Genomic DNA, 22,738 nt, shown 5'->3' with positions numbered 1-22,738 from the left:
CATCCCAAGTGCAGTTAACAGTTGACAAAACACCTACTCAAATCATAGCTAGCTACAGGCCTCCAACCATGACTATGGACACCCACCACACCTATTGGGACTTGCTGCTGGGTGACTTCAAATACCCAACCATCGTGCATGACTATGCCACCTGAACATGAATGCACATAGATTCCTTGGCTTTTTCAGTGGCAATGCAGTGGATCAGCCAGTCAACACTCCTACAGCAGGTGGAAATATCCTGTACCTGATCCTAACCAACATGAGTAGCTACTGTAGCACTCCTACAGTGCCATCCTCCTTGGTAATATCTGACTACATAGCCATCACTGCTCAGGTCACCATCTCCCCTGCCCCCCATTTACAGTGTCAAACAGAATGAACTGTACACAAATGATTATAAATCTGCTCAGAGCAGGTAGGAGTAGTTGCACAGCCAATGTCCCATTTGTTGGAACTAGCAGTAGTGTCAGGGCCCACACCACAATATTATGTGGGCACTTACATAGATGTATGGACTCAGCAATACCTGACAGGACAGCATCATCTCCCTCAAGGTAGGCTAAACTCCTGTGGTGGACAGCAGCAATAGATAAATACCATAAAAGGTGGAAACAATTGCTGAACGGGCCGAGAAGGAACAGGTGCCTCATTGGAAGCAATGTCACCTTGGTCTGCACAAGCCAATAAGGGCATAGGTGATGTACACTAAGGCTGTCTTTGGGTGCAAATTTGACACAGCCACCAAGGCAAATCACTAGGCCTTCCACACATGTGTTTGCAATTCCAGAGGCAACACACAAATCTGCTCTACAGTGGTGGTCAATAACACCACATACACATATGGCATAGATATAGGCAACTGGCTGCAGACAGATCAAGTGTAAACATCACCCCCTGTCCCTCCATTGGTACACATGTGCATGTACAGCACCTGTCCCCCTCCCCTCATCATCAGGAAGCAGGTTCGTAATGTGCTCTCAAAGACAACACACATAGGTCTCCATAGGCCTGACATCATTCCTGGCTGCATCCTACATTAACACAGGCATGGGCTCTCAGATCCATTTTGCACTGTAGTCAACCATAGCAGGAGCACCAATGTCATCCCATCTGCACAGAGGATAGCCACTGTTATCCCTATACACAAAGGTAGGCCAGTCCACTGACCCAGACAACATTATGCACATCAGCCTAACTAGCCTGGTCTGCAAGGGCATGGAAGGCAGTATCAAGGACATTATGAACAGGGACATTGGCAACATCAAAATGCCTGGGCCCACACACCTTGGTATTGTGAAAGGAAGACAAGGCCTGTTAAACCTGGTCAACCTCTCTGAAGTGATCAACAAACACAGGGACAAAAAGAAGATGGTGAACAATTCCTACCTTCATCTAGCTCAATCATCTCACACTAATCCCCAGGCAGACAGGATACATATGCCTACACAGCTTGGCATCAACCTGTAGGTTACCAGATGGGTAGCTAACTGGCCCAATGACAGTACCCACTCAGTCAAAGTAGTGGAATCCACCTCTAGTAGTAGATTCATCCACAACAGTGTACCCCAAGGATCTGTCTGGGGGCCTCTACTGTTTGAGATATATGTATCTGAGGTGCAGGACAAGAGCAGCGGTCTGTGGCTGATCAGGTGTACAGATGCTTGCAAGCTGGCCACTGTCTTATGTTCCCCTACTGATGTGAGCATCTCCCAAAAGGCACTCACTCAATTACTGACTGGTGCAAGAAGCATTGCCGCAAACTGTATACCAGGAGATGCATCATTCCCCTGCTGTGGCAGATGTCATCCTCGCTAAGTACGACAGTAATAATGTACTGAGCATGCAATCAGGTGTGAGGTGACTTGTGCACTGAGGTTGGCAGCAACCTGACAGTTTCCCACTGTGTGGGCCCCATTGTACTGAAGGTCTCTATATGGCCCACCTCACAAATATGGGTATGTCATAGGTAGGTCATAGGTAGATGTAAAGTGAGAGCAGACTCTAGAGTACTGAGCAGTACTGTTGTGAAAATTAGAAGCCTATGCAGTTGTTAATGGTCTTTTCTTCTCTCCCCCCACCCCTCATCTTCATCACTAATTATTATTCATATACTACAGGTATGTTTTTACCAAACCTAATGTTAGGACATGTGTTCCATTATTGTTCATATAGTTAATTGGTTACGTGTTAACATACCTTGTTCAAATGGGTCTATATTAAAATCGTGAAAATGCGATACATCTAACGACTCTTCACCAACGCATAACACCGAATGCACTAAACCTCGAATGGTCAAAACAGCGATTTCTTTCCCTGGGAAAGAAACTGGTAGTACCAAACACACACACACTATTTAAAACATAACTAACTGGGGGGCTTTGCACCCCACACCCCCAACATGGGGGGGTTGTGTCCCCCACACCTCCCTAACTAAATATACCAACTCTGAGACTGCACTATAGTGGGGTAAAGGACAATGATACAGCTCAGTCCAAGCAACTTTTTTCCCTGGGGAAAAAAATCTCTAGCCTGAGCCTTTGCTATTTTCAAACTTTTCTCTTTATGTGCCACTGAAGAGGCACAATGCCTCTTCACAATTTTAATATAGACCTTTCAAATATCATTGTTGGCAGCCTGTTGCCATCATTGTTACTGGCATGCTGTTACAATGCTTACTGTTATTCCAGTTATGCATGTGTTCTGTTTGCTATGCAACTGTTTCACATCTGTTGTTTTGGGTTAATTTGAACACCCATGCATGCTGTTACAACTAATATTGAAATATTTTGTTCACGACCAACCAATATATCTTGGAAAACCTCAACACCATAGCATGTTTGGGAAGGCAGATCCCAGCAGATCCACCTGTCCCACCCCATCTTGCTTTGGCACCAGGCCTCAGCATGTCTGGGACCCACAATGGAACTTCATCTTCTGCTGGCCCTACACCACCTGGGTGCAGGCACGGAGATGAGCTTGTCATCCAAAATCAGTTCTGGGGTATGGTGCACAGTGTCATCCTTTCTGAGTTGGGTGGCCAGCTGTGCTAGATTGAGGGCTGTCTGTTGAACCTTGAAGATTAGGCTGGCCCACCTGTCCAGCCCCCAGCACAGCCACCATCAGGACTGTGGAGGGGCAGTGGTGACTGCCTGTCTGTAGGGATGTCAGTCCCACAGTATCCATATGTTGGGTCATGGGCCTCTGATTCCCAACCACCCTCCCTGTCCAAGGTGCATACCTCCCACATGTGTAATACACCGCCCCTGCCTGCTGTCTTGTCTGTCTCCCTACCCAAGCTACTGCCCCAGACATACCTACAATCCTTCCCCAACATCCCACTCTCACCTTAACAAAAATAAAGGGCATCTATGCCAAAAAAAAATATCGCCCCATACATAGCTGTCTGTTTCACACACGTGTCCACTGGAAACATGTAATCTGGTCCAATTGGCTTGATAACACATTTCTGTTGTCCTCACCCCTCTCTCTGGGGTTTTACAGGTCAAATTCACCTCCAAATTCTATACAAAAATACCCAACTTCTGCTGTATAAGAAATGGACAGCTATGGACCTTCCCTACACCCATCCTGCACATCCCTAGCTACCTTTCATATTGTTTTTCCCTCTGCGTGCCCCTTTTAAACCACTTTCCTATCACCCCTTTTTCTTTTCTTTTAAAGGAATTAGTGCAGGTGTAAGCAGGAGTAAGTGGTAGTAAGCAAGTTTGCGTGATGCTAAGTGAAGCAAAAACGGATTAAGCATCTGTACTGTTAACCATATCTTAGCATCGCTTAGCGTTGAGCAAACCCATGCAAACCCACTTAAAGCCACTTAAAACTGCTTTAATCACTCTGTCTCCATCAGCCACTGTTCTGCTAGCAACAAAATAATCAGCACTGCCAAATTTCAAACCCAGGACCCTATACACTATAGTCAGAACAATGTACCACTACACCATTTGAGCTGTAAGAATTTCTGATACTTTTTGAAACATATCATGCAGTAGAGTCATTCAACAGTAGGGAAAAAGCTCTGTGGAATCACCCAGGTGATATATACATATACATATATATATATATATATATATATATATATATATATATACATATATATATATATATATATATATATATATATATATATATATATATATATATATATATATATATATATATATATATATATATATATATATATATATATATATATATATATATATATATATATATATATATATATATATATATATATATATATATATATATATATATATATATATATATATATACATATATATATATATATATATATATATATATATATATATATATATATATATATATATATATATATATATATATATATATATATATATATATATATATATATATATATATATATATATATATATATATATATATATATATATATATTAAAAAATATATATATATATATATATATATGTGTGTGTGTGTGTGTGTGTGTGTGTATATATATATATATATATATATATATATATATATATATATATATATATATATATATATATATATATATATATATATATATATATATATATATATATATATATATATATATATATATATATATATATATATATATATATATATATATATATATATATATATATATATATATATATATATATATATACACACACATAACATCTAGTGCAGTCATACTTCTGAACCATACCTCTCAACCTCTTAGTGCAAGATATCTGGCAAAGGCTGTCAAAATGGGGGGACAATGGGCCAAAACTCTGGACGTATTTTAAATATTGCTATTATAAATGTAGAAAGTTGCTAGGGTAACAGGGTTTGTTTCAGCCTACATTTTCTGAAGGATATGAGGTCTGAAACTGAAATGTATGTCATCATTTACTGACAGAAATACTCAGATCATCACAATGATTTACCAGAGAAATACAAATAATTTGCGGAACAGACCAAAATTATGAGCAATAAACCTGGACATTCTGAAACAATCCAGCCAGTCAACAGCTTTGCTCAGAACCGCTTAGTGCAACTAATCTGGACCAAGCCTGACAAAATGGAGAGAAAAAGCCATGAAATTAGGGACATATCTGAAATAATTGAGTAGATAAGCTTAGACAGTTGCTGCAGTAACACTGTCTGTTCTAACATATCTTGACTGAAATAGCACAAGTGCAAGACTCAGTTGCTTCTCATTATTTACTGACTTAAATCCTCACATCATCCCACTGATTTGTCAGAAATACACAACACTTATGGGGACCAGACCAAAGATATGAGCCAGACAACTGGACATCTTACGCATATCTGGACATAACATAACATTAAGGAAACTATACTGAGCTGCTAAGCATATTACCAAGCACTGTCCACATTACAGTTAGACTGACACAACACTACACCACATCAACTATGGGGAATTACACAAGCATTTGCAAATATATCAAGCACTACAGGGATGCAGCAGTAGTGAAAAACAGACACCGGTGTGAAAGTGCATACCCACAACCAATTTCACCACAGTCACAGTGACATACTGTTAAGCCAAATGAACACTATAGAGTATAACAACTGCTTAAACAAAAATATCATGTTTGCCACTGACACATTACTCCTACATGTAGTGGCCCAAGTCAGAGTGTAGTAGGAATCCTGAGGTGGTATGGGACATGTCTCAGTCTGCCTCTACAAACATATACAGCCGATAGACCACCAGAAACTGGAGCAGCATGTGCAGTCAGATAGAAAGGAGCCATGACACTTACATTTACTCCCCTCCATACACAGCCCAACTAACATTTACACACTACACTGCTACACAATCCTGACAGTCTGTTAACAATCCCCAGACATACACAGACCTCTCAACTGTACAGATTCCCACAGAATGTCCAGGCTTTGTCCTCATAGATATGGCCTCTTCCTCATAACATCTGGCATTCTGCTACATCACTGGGATGATATCAGGAATGAAGGCACTAAATACTGATATACCATAACTATCAACTTCTTACTGCCTGACATCTGGACAATGCCTGACATAATTGGGAGATAGAGGCCCAAAAACACGGGCATACTTGAAATATTGCTGTTATAAACTGAAAAAGTTGCTGGTGTTACAGGGTTTGTTGTAACATATCTCTTCTGAGAGATATGAAATCAGAAACAAATGGATGTTAGCATTTATTGACTGCAATCCCCAGAGTATGCCAAGGACAACAACTGTCTGAGGAACAGATCAAACATAAGAGTCAAACCTCTGGCCATTCTGCGGATATCCCTACAGTTGAGAGTTATGTCAACCACATAACACTGTCAGACTTAAATTCACACATAAAATCCATGTCCACACAAACCCTGTTAAACTAGCATTAATCCAATTATATAACAGCAATACTTACATCCTGTCCCTAAGTCTGGAACCTTGTCCCCCATTTTGTTGGGCTGTCTCCACATTTGTTGTTGTAAGAGGTATTTCCAACTAACCTCTGTGATGTTGTCCACACACCTCCATGATGTCCACCTCACAGGCAAGGAAAAGGGGCAATGCCCACATGAAGTACTGAAATATAGGCATGTGTGGCCATGCCATTGGCTACAGGAATAACAACACAGCTGTTCTGCATGCAATTAGCAAGTGGGGGACACCTATTGGTGCACAGGCCATCACCTGCTCATGAGCATTAACTATAAAAGGCAAACTGCTGCCTATGCAAAACAGATCGATACCTCTACATGTGTAGACAGAAAGAGAGAGAGAGAGGGAGACATACAGACAGAAACAGAAACAGACACCAACAATACTTGGAAAAAAAGTATGTCAAACAAGTAAGCATGTAGTGGAATGCAGTAGGGGGTATGCAATAATGGGAAGTAGGATGTTAAACAAATATGTCTCACCAAGACTTGCTGTACGGATATATTGCTGATCAGCACCTATGACCATAGCATCTGGGTCTGTATGCAGTTACATACCTCACAGCTCTGGCCCCTGAGTCACCCCAGGAAAGGACGGCTCACATATGACTACTATTGGAGTGTCTGTTGAATAATACTGACTGTGACGCTACCAGGCCAGCTAGTGGGATATCGTAAATATCCATATGTTACTTGTGAATGCAACTATAATACATATGTTTGTCTCACAAATCTAAGAGACCTATCCAGGGTATGTGCATAGTAAACTCCTGTCGCAGACATGTCTGTTGAAATGCATGTGATATACTGAGCTCATACCATTCAACTGTCTAGTGTTATGCACACTGACCATATGTGTGCCTCATATTTGTAGTCATTTACTTACAGAGTTGTGTTATGTCTGGCAAATCTGTGAAGACTGACATTAGAACATAATAGCATACATGAGTGTTGGACATCCTCCAAGGTATTTCTGTGAATGCAAAGCCTACTGTGCTATCAAGTGACTTAAGTGTGTTACAGAAATATTAATACAGTGTCACTAATTTTGAGCCATTGCCCCCATTTATGTGTATCATCCTCCAGATGTCCTGCTCTAACAGGTTGAGAGGTATGACTGAGCAGCAAGAGTGTAAATACAGTGTGCCATACTGACATAGAACAGACATGTATATCAGGTATTACCTGTGCACATGTATGTATGAGTAGGTGTAGCTGGAAGCCTCAAACCAACAGACATGAGATGCAAAACATCAGGTAAATAAGCTGTACGTGTTGTACACATGCAATCTTAGTTTCTGTGCATATAACAGACATGCATTTCTGCAGCTACTGGTTGTTGCATTGCCCTGACACAGACATGGGTACTAGAATAAGCATGATTATCAGTTGAAAATGCAGAGGTGTCCAACTGTGTTATGGCGTTGTGTCCATGCCTTCTACAAACAACTATGTGATCATCTACATAGCTGTATGGACTCAGAAATACCTGACTCATAAAACCTGCCTCCACCAAGGTAGAGTAATCCCTTTGCTGGACAGCAGCAACACACAAACCACATAATCAGTCACTGTACTGGCTGTACAGGGCCAAGTAGGAGCAGGAACCAACTTGAAAGCAAGTCAACCTGTGTCTGAACAAGCATATAAGGTCACAGGTGAATTACTGTAAGGCTAACTATGAGTATGAATTGGACACATCCACCAAGGCCAATCACAAGGCCGCCTTCACATATGTCTTCAATCTCATAAGCAACAACCCAACCCACCCTGTACTGGTGGTCAATCACACTACATACACACACAGCATATCTATAGCCAACCCGCTGCAAACAGGTTAAGGGAAACCATCACCCTCCAGTCCCACCATCAGTATAGGTGGATATGCACACTACCTGCACCTCTCCCCTCATCATCATGGAACAGGTCCATAATGCCTAATCAAAGGCAAAAAAAGTAAGTCTCCATGGGACCTGATAACATCCCTGTCTGCATCCTACATGAACTCTGGCATATGCTCCCAACTTCATTACACACTGTACACAAGCAAGGCCTGAGCACCATTGACATCCCATCTGCAAGGAAGACGGCCACTGTCATCCCTCTATACAAAGGTGAATGATGAATGGTGGATTATGCAATTTACTGGCCCTCATTGGGGGGAATATGACACATCAGCATCAGGAGTGCAATGCAAGCTCATACTGTGCTGATAGATGACAGGGGTATGATGTGCTCATAAGTGGTGGCTAATGCTAGTCAATGTTGATATGTCAGTTATGTAAATAACATTGACTGATGTATGAGGTCCTGTGATGTGTTTCCCTGTTTATGTCTTCCAGGTGAAATGCAGCATGCAAGACAGCCAACATACACTGCAGCTGAAACTGCGGCCATAACTGATATGACAATCCAGCACCATGGAGTGATTTTTGGCTGTAGCCAACAGACTCTGTGGGAGTGGACCACCCTGTGGGATGAGCTTGTCCACAGAGTAAACAACCTGTGCCACCATGAATGCACATATGATCAGGTCAGGCATCAGGCAACTGACCTGATATGCCATGCCCGGCAAGGGTCTGCTGCCATAGCCAGGGACCGTACCACCATAGATGAGGGACCCGCTATGCAGGCCCCATTTATACCAATGGAGGACCTCCTTGCCAACCTTGGGGCAGCCTCCACATGCCAGCAAAGTCAAAACACACAAGTAATGGAGGTGGGTGGCACCCAGACAACAGGTGAGGAGTGTCCAGGTAAGGGCCCACTGCACATCAGTGGAATACTGTAGTAGTCATATTGGCTTCTGTAAGGTAACGATGGATAAGTCAAGTCAAACTGCATTTGTGGGTGGGGTTTTGTAATGCACACAAGTGCACATCTATGGTGAAGGACAGCAAATTGTGTAGTATCAGAGCTTGTAGTGTATATGTGCAGCAAAGTAGGATTCATCTTGCACCAATGTCACATGTGAGTCTACTGACAATACCTCTCCCCCATAATTACATAGGTACCTCTGGTCTGGATGTGGGACAGCACCTTGAAGCCGGTGAGTATGGTATTGTCCTGTTGTGGCTCACCAATACCCCAGGGAGGTTAAGGTCATGCATTTTACCATGCACACAACTGTTACTCTTAGCCATATTGAGATATGTGCTTGTTCACTTGTGGTGGGGTTAACTGCACTGCATAAAACTGGCCATCACAGGGGCCTCTTTGCAGGAGATGTAACATATCTGTAGGTCAGTCCAGGAAATCTGGACAAAGACTGACAAAATTGTGGGACAAAGGGCCAAACCTAGGGACATATTTTAAGGCAGAAATGCACTCAACCAGCACAACACAACACTAATCACGAGACACGTAACTCTTCTAAACAGTGTGCCACTCAACCAAAGCACCTGAGGCAAAACAGCATGCCCAATACACTAGTCATAGGTAACTCGATAGTGAGGCACAATGATGTCCCACTCACAAGGTTGAATAAGGAGAAAGTAACAGTCAGCTGCCTGTCAGGTGCCAGGATCCTCCACATAACACACACACTCAGGTCCCTTAACAACAGGTACAAATATGACTCTGTCATTGTACATGCGGGTGTGAATGACCTGAGACGTACCTCCCTGGACTACATGAATAGAGACATGGAGGAGCTCTCAGCTTATGTAGCCCAGGCAGGTATGAACCTAGCCCTGAGCAGCATCCTGCCATCACCCAGAAGGATACCACAGTATAAGCAGAAAATTATTGATTTCAACAATAGGCTAAGTTTCTGGTGTCATTCTAAAGGGATCCAGTGTCTGCCTGGGATGACATGATTGACAGACCTCAAAGCTTTGCCAGTGATGGCCTGCATCTGTCACCCCTGGGGTTCTGGATACTGGCCAAGGCTCTTGCCACCCCTATATTGCCTTTTTTAGGCAGTGTTCCAAAGACCAAATTACCACCGTAACAGCTACAAACAAATGCAATCTGAGAGTCATGCTGCTCCGCGCTAGAAGTCTAAATCTCAAAATGCACTCGCTCAAAGTACTCCTTAAAATGGAGAACATTGACATTTGTGCTGTAACAGAGACCTGGTTCAAGGCAGCAGAAAGCACTCCTGCACTACCAGGCTACAACTCATTCCACACCTTTCAGCCCCAGAACTTGGACCGAAGCTCCAAAGGTGGTGATGTTTCCATATTCATAAAGGATGCGCACACCTCCAGACTGGTAGCCCAACATAACGCATCTGAGATACTTCAGGAGCAGCTAACGTTGGGTAAGACAGTGATTCAGGTCATAACCTGCTATAGGTCCCCAACCATGTCCCAAGACTCACACTCCACATTCCTAAGCACCCTGGAGAATATTAGGGTCCAACCTAACACTCTCATACTGGGCGACTTCAAATACCCCTCCATTAACTGGGAAAACTACTCATGTACCAATACACTTGCCCAATGCTTTCTGAAATTCATTAATTCCATTGCTCTGGACCAACTTGTTCTTACCCCCACTAGAAGTAGCAATATCCTTGACCTGGTCATTACTAACATGAGCAACCATTGCTCTACACCAATAGTCAACTCCTCCCTGGTTAGATCCGACCACAAGCTAATCACTTTGGAGATCCACATCTCTCCCACCCCCCCAACAAAGGTAACCGCCATGAAAAACCTTCTCCAAAGCTAACTTTGGGCTCCTAAAAACAGAGGTGGCTAACTTCACGGCACCCATGCAAATGGAGAATAGTTGTGTGACCTCCATATCATACATCAATGCACTGTATGAACACGTACACAAATGCATGGATCTCGCCATACCAATAGAACTAAGATGCTCTCCTCAAAAAAAAGGAAGCCAATCTGTTGGTCCCCTGCCATAAACAAACTCTACAACAGGAGGAGGAAACTGATGTGGAATAAGGTGAAGTCCCAAGACTGGAAAAAACTCACTTATCAGCCTCAGCAAAAGGTTGAGTTCCCTCATCAAATCCTCTAAAGCTAGCTATGAAAACTAAATTGCAGCAGATAGTAAAGACAACCACAAGGCCTTCTATAGTTATGTAAAGAATCTCCATGGCAATACCCAGATTTACTATGAGCTACTGCACAATGGTATCTCCTATACTAAGCCAACAGGTATTGCAAATATACTGGTGAACAGATTCAGTGCTAACTGTACCCCTCCCCCCAAAGGACCAGTCACAATACCAGCAGATTTCCAGGCACCCAGTATTACTGCTGCACAGGTTAAAACAGCACTGCCCAGGGCCAAGAATACAGCTTCTATGGAACCTAACAGTATCCCTGGCTGTATTCTACATGAACTACAGAGTGAACTGGCACCTCACCTGTGTGCCCTGTTCAATCACAGCCTCACCAGAGGCTTTGCCCTTACCGAATGATGCACTGCTACAGTCATCCCTCTCCACAATGGAGGAGTGACTACAGACCCTGGGAACTATCACCCCATTAGCCTGATGAGTCTGATATGCAGAGCTATTGAACGCATCATCATGGACCTAATAAACAAGGATATAGGGAATCTCCAAACTCTGGATCCTACACAGTTTGGTTTTGTGATGGGTAGATCATGCCTGCACAACTTGATTGACTTGTTTGAGTCAGTCACCAGAGCTGTGGATGAAGGTAAAGTGATTCATACAGCCTACCTTGATTTGGCCAAGGCCTTTGATACCATTCCTCACTCAGGAATCATAGAAAAACTTACTAAGCTAGGCATTAACCCCTATATCACTAGGTGGGTTGCAAACTGGCTCACAGATAGAACCCACAGTGCGAAAGTAGCTGACTCCAAGTCAGACTGCTGACCAGTCACGAGTGGAGTCCCACAGGGTACAGTCCTGGGTCCTCTCCTGTTTGGTATCTGCTTCTCTGAAGACCATGACAACGCAAAGGGACTCTGGCTGAGAAAGTTAGAAGATGATTGCAAGTTGGGAGCTATTATTAACTCCCCAAGTGATGCTGACATCCTACAGAAAGCCCTCAATGAGACCAACGACTGGTGTCAGAACCATGGCCTTAAACTCAATGCTACAAAATGTGTCTTCATCCCCTTTGGGAAAAACCCAGCTCCCTTGAATTACCACATGGATGGTAGTCCACTGAACACAGAAGGCATTATAAGAGATCTGGGAACACAGGTTGACAGTAATCTCTCTTTTGACCACCATGTTGCCACTGTGGTCAGAAAGTCCTTCTATGTGGCACATCTCATTACTAAGGGTTTTGCATCCAGGAAGATAGAGATAATTGTCTTCCTCTACTCTTCCCTCATTAGGCCAATCATCGAGTATGCCCCATTTGGCATGTACCTCACTAGACACTTGCAACAACTGGAGAGGCCATAAAAGTACCTCACAAAGAGGATCCTAGGCCTTAAATACTTGTCCTATATGTAAAGACTCAAAAAACAACTATTCTCTGTCTCATGTCGTCTACTTAGAGGCGATTTCTGCTTGACTTACAAAGCCATGTCTGACTCAGCTTTATTAGAAATGCTACATCTAAAGAAATCCCAATCCCTCCACACCACATGCTCCAGAGACCTTAACCTCATTACCACAATCAACAGAACATGCTGGTGGAACAGGTTCATAACCCAGAGACTGTCCATGCTATGGAATAGACTTCCCATACATGTCAAGCAGAGTACCTTACTGGCCCTCTTCAAGATAAATCTTGATGAGTGGATGGGAAATAGAAAATTCACCCCAGGGATCACTCCAGTGGCTCTACTTGGCAGAGACACTAGGAGCTAAGGTTGGGTGGCATGATGCCTAGTAATCCTATGGGCTAGGCTTGTAAAGAATCAGGACCATTAGCCTAGTACACACCTATGAACCTAGAAGTACTCTTATACAGTTCATATAAAAAGTGTACACACCCCTGTCAAAATGCCCAGTATTTGTGATATACAAACATGAGACCACAATAAAACATTTCACAACTCTTCCCACCTTTAATGTGAAATATAACCTGTACAATCCAATTGACTTACAATACCATTACATAGTTGTTGCACATGGCACAGGGCTTATAGGGCTGAAGAGTGTCTACAGACACCTCTACATTAGATGTGAACAGTGGGCTTTATAAAGTGGACCTTGGAACGTGTACTGGGAGTAACATGGCCTAAAATTGTAAACCATGGTCACACAATGGATACAGTTCTCACTCAAACACACACAGGATACTGTTCTTACAGAGACACACACACACACACACACACACACACACACACACACACACACACACACACACACACACACACACACACACACACTTGCCAGGAGTGAGATTAAAACCCCTACCTATTTAGTTATTGCTGCTACAGTGTTATGCATTTATCACACATGCCACAAACCTTACAGGGTAAAGAATGTCCCAAGGTAATTCTAAGGTGAACAGCAACAGCAGGCCTTGGAAAATTATGGCAATGAGAGGTGTATTGGGTGAGAAATGACTGAAAATACATTAACCTACAGTTATACACACTTACAAACACAAATACACTCATACACACATTTGCCAGGACCGAGATTAACAGCCCTGCCTATCTTGTTAGTCAGTCCATACTGTTACATAGTTTCTGCATGCAGCACAAGGCTTATTGGGCTGAAGAGTGTCATGTCTGACTCAGCTTGTTGATACCTCTACGGTTGATGATGACAGCAGGCTTTGTAAAGTGGACCTTGGGATGTGTACTGGGAGTACCATAGCCTAAAAATGTAAAACCCACCCCCAATGGATATAGTTCTCACTCAAACACATACACAAGATACAGTTCTCATACACACACACACACACACACACACACACACACACACACACACACACTTGTCAGGACAGATTAGAACCCTTACCTGTCTAGTTATTGCTACTACAATTATGCATTTATTGATTGTGCCATGGAGCTTATAGGGTGAAAGATGTCCCACGGTTCTTCTAAGGTGAACAACATCACAAGCCATTGTAAAGTATGGAAATGGGCAGTGTACTGGGAGAGTGAGGCCTCAAAATGATGTATGCTACAAATATGCATACACACACACAAACACACACACACACAAACACTCACATTTGCCAGGACTCAGATTAGAAACCATACCTATCTAGTTATTGGTACTAAAGTGTTATTCAGGTATCACACACACCACAGGGCTTGTAGGGTGAAGAGTGTCCCAAGGTACCTGTTAAATGAATAACATCACCAGCCGTTGTGATGTGTAGCAATGGGGGGTGTACGGGGTGAGAAGGGCCTCAAACTAATGTCACATACATGTTTACATACTCACAAACACTTTTATACACACTGATGCACACACACACATATGCCAGTACTGAGATCCATAGGCTTAGTGGTTCATAGGTGTGTACTGGGTGAATGGCCATTGAGCATTTACAAGCCTAGCCCATAGGATTACCCTGGCATCGTGCCACCTAACATTACTCCCCAGTGTGTCTATCAAGTATAGCCATTGGAGTGATCCCCAGGGTGAGATTTCAATTCCCCACCCACTCATCCACATTTCTCTTGCACAGGGCCAGTGAGGACTTCTGCTTGACAGGTATGTGAAGTCTATTCCATAGTATGGGTAGTCTCTAGGTTATAAGCCTGTCCCTCCAGCATGTTCTGCTGATTGTGGAAATGTGGTTGAAGTCCTTGGGGCATGTGGTGGAGATGGATTGGATTTCTTTAGATGTAGTATGCCTAACAGAGCTGGATCAGACATGGATTTGTAAGTCAAGCAGAGATCACCTCTAAGTAGCCAATATGAGACAGAGAATACTTGGCATTATTGGAGTCTATCCATATAGGACAAGTGTTTAAGGCCTAGGATCTTCTTTGTGAGCTTCTTTTGCAGCCTCTCTAGGTGTTGCAGGTGTCTAGTGAGGTACATGCCAAATGGGCCATTGTACTCGATGATTGGCCTAATGAGAGAAGAGTAGAGGGGGACTATGACCTCTTTCTGCCTGGATGCAACACCCTTAATAATGAGATATGCCACACAGAAGGACTTTCTGACCACAGTGGCACTGCAATGATCAAAAGAGAGATCACTGTCAACCTGTGTTCCCAGTTCTCTTATAATGACTTCTGTGTTCAATGGACTAACATCGATGTGGTGATTCATGGGAACCAAATTGTTCCTGAAAGGGATGGTGACACATTTTCTGGCATTGCGCTTAAGTCCAGGTTTCTGACAACAGTTGTAGGTCTCAGTGATGTCTTTCTGCAGGATGTCAACATCACTTTTTGGAGGTTATAATAGCACCCATCTTGCAGTTGTCTGCAAAGATTGTCAGCCAGAGTCCCTTTGTGTTGGGCTGTACTTCAGAAGCATAGATAGCGAACATGAGGGGACCCAGGACCAGACCCTGTGGTTCTCCACTCATGACTGGTCGGCAGTCTGACATGGAGTCCACTGCTTTTACATTGTGGGTTCTATCTGTGAGCCAATTTCAAACCACCTAGTGATATAGGGGTTGATGCCTAGTTGAGTGTGTTTGTCTATGATTCCTGAGTGGGGAATGGTATCTAAGGATTAGAAGCCCCACCTATCTTATTTATTCCATACTGTTACATAGTTATTTCACGTGGCACAGAGCTTATAGGGCTGCAGAGTGTCTACAGCTACCACTACAGTGTATGGCAACAGTGAGCTTGTAAAGTAGACATTGGGATGTGTACTGGGTGGACCACAACAAAAAATTGCAAAACCTACCCCCCAATGGATATGGTTCCCAAGCAAACATACACAGGATACTATTCTCATACACACACTTGCCAGGACTGAGAATAGAACCCTACCTGTCTAGTTATTGCTACTACAGTGTTATGCATTTAGCACATGCCACAGAGCTTATAGGGTATACAGTGCCTCAGGGTACTTCTAGGGTAAAGAACATCACCAGCCCTTGTAATGTATGGCAATGGAAGATGTACTGGGTGAGAAAGGCCATGAAATGCTTTGACCTACAGATATACACACTTATAAACACAAATACACTCACACCCACAGAGTTTAGAACCCCTACCTAATTAGTTATTTGTACTGTAGTGTTATGCAGTTATCGCATGCACCACAGAGCTTATAGGGCTGAGGGTTGCCCACAGGTACTTCTAAGGTGACTGACATCAGCAGGACTGCTAAAGTAGGGCAATGGAAAGTGTACTGGTTGTGAATGGGCTCAAAATCTTTAACCTACAAACACACACATGTTTATATTTGCCAGGACTGAGATTAGAACCCGTACCTAACTAGTTATTTGTACTATAGTGTTATGCAGTTATCACACATGCCATAGAGCATATAGGGTTGAGGGCTGCCCACAGGTAATTCTAAGGTGACTGACATTAGCAGGACAGCTAATGTAGGGCAATGGCAAGTGTACTGGGTGTGAATGGGTTCAAAATGTGTAACCTACAAACACACACACACACTTTTACATTTGCCAGGACTGAGATTAGCACCTCTACCTAACAAGTTATTTGTACTATAGTGTTAGGCAGTTGTTGCACACACAACAGAGCTTATAGGGCTAAGGCCAGTCCAAAGGTACTTCTATGGTGAATGACATCAGCAGATCTTGTGAAGTAAAGCAATGGGAAATGTACTGGGTGGGAAAGGACTAAAACACTTATTCTTACCTGGGTGGGAAAGGACTAAAACATTTATTTCACCCCCCCCCCACACAACCACACTTACATACGCCAGGACTGTGATTAGAGCACCTATAAATCTAGTTATAGTATTATAGTGTTATACTGTTATCACACAAGCTATAGAGCTTACAAGACTGAAGTCTGTCCAAAGGTACTTCTAAGGTGGATGACATCAGCAAATCTTGTAAAGTAGGGCAATGGGAAGTGTACTGGGTGGGTAAGGCATCATAATAATGAGACCTACAGACACACACACACACACACACACACACACACACACACACACACACACACACACACACACACACAGGTAGGTTATGTGATATTACAACTCCCACCTCAGTAACATCAGACAATGAATCTCATCTTCATGCTGGCATGTGCCTGTGGTCACAAGTGGTATGCAACTGTCTGCAGGAGGACATCACTCTCTGCCATTCAGGGTATCCCTGTGTATGACTCACTCTGTGTGTGTGTGTGTGTGTGTGTGTGTGTGTGTCTCCCTGTGTATCTCACTCTATCACTGTCTGTCTCTCTCTTCCCCATGTCTATGTGTGTGTATGCTTGACATATTGTAATATGTTGCATATATATATATATATATATATATATATATATATATGTGTGTGTGTGTGTTTGTGTGTGTGTGTGTGTGTGTGTGTGTGTGTGTGTGTGTGTGTATCACATGCAACAGATGCAAAAATACCACATATGGGCCACCTACTGCTGGCTGTGGGTAATCCTGTCTGATGGGTGTGTGTGGAGACAGTTAGGTGTACATAGCTGTGTGTATGCAAAGACATCTGCAAAATACAGATATACATAGTCCATTGTGGTTTCAGACATGGCCCTTATTTCTCTTAGTGTAGGAGCATGCCCAGTATGACCTTCTATAGTAAGTGTGGGAATTAATTGCAGGAATAGTAGTAACTTCAGTCCGGGAATTGTGTGCTACAGCCATACCTTGCAACCTGTTTGTGCAGGATATCAGGAGATAGGCTGCCAATATGGGGAAACAATGGCGCAGACATAGGGGGATACTGTCACTACTGCTCTTATTAATGTATGAGTTACTTGAGTTACAGGATTTGTTTTAGCAGACATTTTCTGACTTATGTAATGTTTGACACTGTAATGTATTGTGTCATTACCTACTGACAGATATCATCTGATCATCACAATTATTTACCAGAGAAATTCAAGATGGATGTGGACAGACCAATATTATGAGACAAATGCTAGACATTCTTGCACAATCCAGCCAGTTGGGAGGTGTAGCTACAACTGATTGACTGCTGAACCTTTGCAAAAGGTCCAGCACCTTGGTGATATACTGGCTGGTGATCTCCTGGTTGTGCAGTATTCGTCTTACCTGGAAGGTCATATCCTGGTGTGGCCATATCACTAAACTATAGAGATTCTCACAGATTATCCAGATTCATGCCTCATATATCTGGTCAGTTTCCCTTAACATTGTGGTTTTCTAGCAAGTTTGTTGCAAAACACTCAAGGTTGCAGTCAGGGAATAATGACTAAACATTAGAGTTTCAGACTTCACACCCTTCATGGCATCCATGCTGCTACAGACCTTCTCTGTTATTCTATCCCCTTTCTAACATTGAGAGCATTATTTCAAAAATGTCCCTATATTTGGGCCTTTATTCCCCAATTATGTATGGCTTTGTCCAGATTTCTTGCTCTACAAGGATGAGAGGTATGCTACTAGCATTTAGCAGCATGGCCTTTCATTTGAATTTTGTTGACTGTGTTATGTTGGTGGTATGGATTCCATGACATTCCCTAAAACGGCACTGTGGGTGAGGCACGGGCCTTTGCCAGAGGCCTGTAGGCCATCTGAGACTGATCCAGGCCATCTGTAGCGAGGCAATGCATTCAGTCTCTCATATGTTCCCAGGCTGCCAGGTAGTGGATCCCCCTGGAGTGACAACGGTAAGTGAGTCAGGTGTTACTGACGATCACTTTCTGTTCATATTGATCCATCACTCTCAGTGACAGCAGGATGCTGCTTACAGCTAGGAACATACCTGCATGGGACACATATTCAGCACGCTGCATCATGTCTGTCTTTCTATAGTCCATGAGGTACTTCTCACATCATTCACACCACCATGGACCAGGCTAGTGTAATACCTGTACCTGTTGTGGGGTGATTTGAGTGCATTTGTGATATGGCAGTTTATGGCACCTGCCAAGCAAGTAATTGTGACTTTCTCCTTATCCTGCCTGGTGTGTGGCACATCTGTGTGTCTCACAGTGGAGTGTTCTATGAGTAATATGTTGTGTGCATGGTAAGGCCTTAGTGTTTGGAGGACCCTAGTGTGCAGTGTATGCAGGTCTGTGGTGTGTACATTTGGGAAGATCTCATGTGTTTTTGCCTCAGAGGTGTCCATTACTTGGGATTTAAATTGTTGTGGACCTCCACTTAAGTGGGTGTGTGTTGTGTATTTGCAGGTGATGCTTACTGACTCCATACAATGCAGGGCACCTGTGTTAATGCAAAATGTGTTCTGGTGTGCATATTCTCCATTTGTCTGGCCAGTGGTTCCCCTCCCCCTTCTGTGCATCTCTTTATCCTTCTGTAGTTCAGTTACAGGCTTTGCTCACAGTGGCTGCTGTTATGTATTTGTAATTCTGGTGTGAGCATGGTAAATGCCATAACATCACACACAAGGTTAATGGACGACACACCTCTGAACATACCTAATTGGCAGGTAGTCTATCATTGCACCACTACATCTGCCGGGGTCCTCAGACAGTTTGTGTTACTATGTTATTATGCGACTATATGTTGGCCTAGCTGTCATAGGTTCATAGGTTCATAGGTGTGTACTAGGGTAATGACCCTGAAGCCTTTACAAGCCTAGCCCATAGGATTACCCTGGCATCATGCCACCCGACCTAGTTTTCAGTGCCTCTGTCGAGTAGAGGCACTGGAGTGATCCCCAGGGTTAAATTTATATTTCACATCCACTCATCAAGATTTCTCTTGAAGAGGGTCAGTGAGGTGCTCTGTTTGACATGTATGGGAAATCTATTCCATAGCATGGGCAGTCTCTGGGTTACTGAGTCTGACATCTGGACAGACCCATGTATGACAGTCAGATGAAGGCCCACACATGGGGACAGGGTGTTGATACTTTTCTGCCATACATAGACAGTTGGGGGACCAGTTTGTTACTTGCTTGCTTTCTGTTATGGGTGTGACATCTGCTTCTCCACTGTCTCTCATTGATGTTTTGACATGACCTTTTCTTGTTTTGCAGACACTTTGCAGGCGAATGCAATGTTAGGACAAGCAGAACCGATATACAAGGCATACTTGTGCTTCTTCTGTGACAACCTGCCATTCCAGGGTTATATGGCTGTTGGCTGGTGACATGTTGTCAATGCTGACACAGTGAGGTGGCAGCCTTTTATGACCTGCCAGTACACTTCCCTTCAGGTACCTGCTGTGCTAGGCACCATACCACTCTACGTATGAGAGACAGACATCTGGACAAATCCATAAGTGATTGGCAGACAAAGGCCTAAATATAGGGACTATTTTAATTATTGGCCTTACAAACCTAGAAGGGTGATACAATAACAGATGTTGCTTTAGCATGCATTTTCTATAGGGTGTGAGGTCTGAGACGCTACAATCCATCATTATTTTCTGACTTTAGATTTTCGTGGTTTGCCAATGATTTGCCACACAAAGTACAGTTGTGTACACTTCCCATAAATGTAGATGTTCGAGTGTATTCACTGTTGCAGTCATCACATTTAGGTTATCCCTGCCAGGGTAGCCCTTGGCTGGCCTGAAAGCCAGAGGCTTAGTATTTCTGTGTCAGTTGCTGTCACTTGAAGACTGACGTCAGGTCATCAGTAGTATAAAGTAAGACAGCCATTACATCAGTTTTTCTTGCCCTAACTTGGCAGGAGCCCCCAAAGTAGGAGGCCAAGTTTTGGTGGAGAACCCCACCAGTGGAAAATAAATACCAATATGTCCCTTGTAAGGAAAGAAAAAGAATAAAGGGGGATGAAGGGAGGGAAACCAGGACTGCAACAGTGAATACACTTGAACATCTACATTTATGGTAAGTGTACACAACTGTACTATGTTTTTTGTGTTTCACTGTTGCAGTCATCACATTTGGGTAGATTCCCAAAGCTGAGGAAATGGCTGGAGGCAGTCCAGGAAACTAAGGGCTGGCTAGGATTCCCTGCAAGACTGGAGAGGCAAACCCTGCCCTGGATTTGGAGAAGAGAGGCAGGTGGTAATGCTTGGTAAAAGTGTGAACAGATGTCCAAGTGGCAGCCTCAAGAATGTCCTTGGTGGGGGCTCTTCTTAGGAAAGCTGCAGAGGTGGAGGCTGCTCTGGTGGAGTGTGTCCTGACCACTTAGGGGGAGGCTTTCCATGCTGTTTGAAGCAGAAATGGATGCAGTGTGCTATCCATTTGGAAATGGTTTGCTTGGAGATGGCTTTGCCTTCTGCCCCTGTAACGAAGCTAACCAGCAATTGGTCAGACTTTCTGAAGGATTTAGTCCTGTCCAGATAAAATCTGAGCTGTCCGTGCACATCTAGAGAGTGAAGAATCCTTTCCCCCTTGTTCTGAGGATTAGGAAGAAGAGGTGGGCAGATGAATGGATTGGTTGAGAGCCACACTGGACACCAACTTGGGCATGAAGAATGGGTTAGTTCTGAGGGATACCCTGTCTGCATGGAAGATGATGATGGGTTCCACAGCCATGAGTGCTTGCAGCTCAGAGACTCTTCTGGCTGAAGTGATTGCCAGAAGGAATGCTGTCTTCCAGGAGAGAAATTTAGCTCTGCAGAAGGAGCTGGTTTGAAAGGGGGCAGGGTGAGCTTTTCTAAGACAAAGTTAAGGTCCCAAGCTGGCATTGGTACCCTTCTTGGGTTTCTCAAGTTTTAGCTCCTCTGAGGAACTGTTTGATCAAAGGGTGTGAGAAAAGGAGCTGCTCAGTGGAAAAATGAGCAGAAATAGCAGAGGTGTGATTTTTTTATAGAGGAGAAAGAGAGACCACTGTGTAGCAGGTCAGCTAAGTAATCCAGGATGAGAGGGATGAAGGGCTGTATTGGCTCCCTTAGCCTGGATCCAGGTGCAGAACCTTTTTCCATTAATCTGCATAAGACTTTCTGGTGCTAGGGCATCTGACCTCATGGATAACATCCAAACCTGCTTACTTAGAATGGCAGATTAGTTTGGGGTTAGAGAATAAGCCAAGCTGCTAAATTGAGTGACTGCAATTTGGGATGTAAGAATTCCCCTTCCCTCTGGTTCAGGAGGTTTGGAATCTGAGGAAGATGTCATGGAGGCAGTGGGGACAAGCTGCTCAGCAAGGGAGTACCAGTGTTGTTGGGGCCAGTCTGGAGCTATAAGAATGGTCCTTGGTTTTTCCTCCCTTATTTTGAGCAGTACCTTGGGGATGAGATGTAGGGGAGGAAAGGCACAGATTTTTTTTTTGATTGATGTGCAGAGGAATTTCCTGAGGACTCCATTAGCCCTGTATGCACCTGCCATCCAGGAGTGAACTCCAAGCATAGTCTGATGCATCTGTGGTGTGGGTCTGGATGGCAGAGGGTGTGGAGAAGGGCAGT

At 43.4% G+C, this 22,738-nt stretch overlaps 1 protein-coding gene across 2 annotated transcripts in view; it reads right to left on the bottom strand.

Moving 5' to 3' along the window:
- Nucleotides 1-22,738, bottom strand: part of B4GALT2 (beta-1,4-galactosyltransferase 2) — a 2,452,938-nt gene that overhangs the window by 1,165,445 nt on the left and 1,264,755 nt on the right. The gene's annotated exons all lie outside the window — the stretch shown is intronic.

This window comes from Protopterus annectens, chromosome 10.part0 (assembly GCF_019279795.1).
Source record: "Protopterus annectens isolate FY-2018-M chromosome 10.part0, PAN1.0, whole genome shotgun sequence".
NCBI lineage: Eukaryota > Metazoa > Chordata > Ceratodontiformes > Protopteridae > Protopterus > Protopterus annectens.
The sequence above is the reverse complement of the archived record's forward strand: the minus strand, read 5'-3'. Positions and strand labels throughout refer to the sequence as shown.